Source organism: Poecilia mexicana, unplaced genomic scaffold (genome assembly GCF_051168715.1).
Source record: "Poecilia mexicana isolate PSO_F unplaced genomic scaffold, ASM5116871v1 scaffold_4, whole genome shotgun sequence".
Classification (NCBI taxonomy): domain Eukaryota; kingdom Metazoa; phylum Chordata; class Actinopteri; order Cyprinodontiformes; family Poeciliidae; genus Poecilia; species Poecilia mexicana.
Window position 1 is genome coordinate 9,589,186 of NW_028263373.1, and position 2,712 is coordinate 9,591,897.

Genomic DNA, 2,712 nt, shown 5'->3' on the forward strand with positions numbered 1-2,712 from the left:
TAATCACTATCATATTCATCAAAGATAACTAATCAATCTAATCAGATTACAGCTACTACAACAGAAAGTGATTCCGACTTCTGATGAGAATATTTGAAATTATATTGAAAACATAATTCACCCATATTTTTGCTTGTTTTATGGAATTTTATTTAGTTTTCCACAAGCTAGTGGAAAACTAGTTTTTCCACAAGCTTTCCATTTAAACTGTCTTTGTTGTGCAATTGGTGTCTTCAATAAACATGTAGAACCTGAAATGTGTACTTTCGTTTTCACATGAATGTGTGTTGAGTCAACTAAAAATACAGCAGCCATTACTTGATACGGGAAGAAAGCAAGAATCACATCATTGCCAGCCCATCTGAGTTGAAACAGCTTGTCACCTCCAGAAAAAAACACAATATTTCTAAAGAACTTAAGCTGCTTCAGTATAACACACTGCAGATATACAATTATTATTCTAAGACCAATAAAGTAAAGCTTTTGCTAAAAAATAAAGCTAAGTACATGTCATCATCAACTTGATTGAGTTCTTGGTGATATCAGCAACAATTTTGGGTATTTTGTTGCTATAAGCTCAACATCTTGTTGATGAGCTATTTTGACAAACATTTTAGTTGTCATGCCTTTGTAAGTATTTTTTATTAGCAGGTGGTGTACTGCCTTTCAACTGTTTTCACAGATTTCCTACTAATATATGGACTCTGATCAGACAAACCAGCATTGTTGTCCTTTAACATGTTAATTTCCTAACTTATCTTGAATCAGTATAAATAGTTCAGCTGCTCATTTGCCTGCCGGGCATTAGCCAATTACGGCAGTGTGTTTTCATTGTTTACTAGGCAACATTTTAGTGGCTAATATATTGCATATTTGAAAAGTTGTGTTAAATAACATTTTGGTTGGTTAAAAGTTTTTAAACTTGCAAAATTAATTGTATAATTCAATCGTAAAGGGTTTTTCGAGAAGCCCTTTGTACTTTGTTAGTATGTATAGGCCATTTCATGATACAGTCTATTTAAATATATTTGACAAGATAACACTATTAAATACTAATCAAAAATGTTTATGTGGGATTTGTTATCAAAGTAAAATAGATAATGAGGTTAGTTTTGAACAATTATTTAACATTACACTTAAACTGTGCTCTTAATTAGAATTTAACTAATTTAAATGACTAACATTTATCACGCTCCAAAATTCATTTTTATAGTGCACGGGGCGTCTATTTCCGAACAAGTTCCTTTTCATTTTTGACCGAAACCCAGAGAGCAGAGGGGTGGAAATGCGCGTCCAATTCTTCCTGCCGATCGATCAGACTGCGGATGGATCGATATGGCACCAGGGCTATTGATCACCACGGTCCTCTATATTGCTGGGGCGCTTTCAAATGCAAATGCACCTAAATAGTAATCTATGGCAACACACTAATTCCTTAACAAACTGCAGCCAAACGCTTTACAAACACAGCGATTCAATGTGCAACTGATTCCTCTCTTTCTCCCCCCCTCCCTCCTTTCTCTTCCATTCCCTCCATTCAACATGTAAGCTCTTTTATATGTGGCCGCAGAGGCCTGGCTGTGAAACAAACTGTTTAACAGTAGGCTGCCGTTTAAAGATTTAACAGGACAAACACGGTACATTCAAAATGCGGGGTGACATTGATTTGGCCTGTGGGCTATTGAAACTTTGGAGAAAATCTTAGGCAAGTTAAAGGTCTAAGCGAATATTGAAAAAAAAAAAATATATATATAGTTGTTCATAGTCTGTATGTGATAAGGAATGTTTTACAATAAAAAGCAGCGAGTGTAGCTGCAGAAATAGTTCCTGCATGCGCTGAATAAACTGGAGCTCGACTTTATGGCGAGATGTTACACATTAAGTCATACAAAACTCTCCAGCCCCCGCTTACTTAGAGCAAAGCCACGGGCAAACAAGGCAGATGATGCGAGTTTTATCTCCAGAAGGGCCACGCTGTAGTGTGTGTGGATTGGGGATGAGAGCAGCAGCTTCCCCCGTCCCGCTGACTTGCTCAGAGGCCTGATCAATGCGACATTACTAAACACTGCTACTTAACTTTTGCCAATAGCCAGATTCAAGTAAATATACTTTAGAATACATTAGGCGTGATGCATCAGCCGCGGAGTCATTCAAGAAGTCATGAAAAGATTAGTCTGTCTCTATCGAGTGATTCCTGGGAAAATAGACAAGCTTAGCGGGGAAGCTCGTCTAACGGAGGACACACTCACTCAGATACAGTGTGCAGATATTAAATTATTGAACTTAAAAATAAAAAAGTTTTAAAGAAAATAAAAAATGGATTCAGGGACTAAATCTACTCTCCATTCATCGGACATCAAAAGACACGTTTCACAGTTCTTTCATCTACTTAGCTTTGAAAATGTTTTTTTTTGTTTGTTTTTTTTTAGCCAATTTTGGCCTAAACACAGAGAATTCATCTCGACAACTTTTTTAACCACATTTGGACACCACTAACTGTCTTTTCGTGTTTTTTGGACAAATAGTTTCTGCATTTCTAGGAGGACAATAAGAAAGGACGAATGATAAACAATGGATGAAAAATTAAGTGCACAACTTGCGTTAGACAAAATGATGTACACATGCAGCATGCCCCACACACACCCACACACATATTATATATACGCACACAGTACCGTTGATTATTTATATTATAGTTATTATTGTGATTTA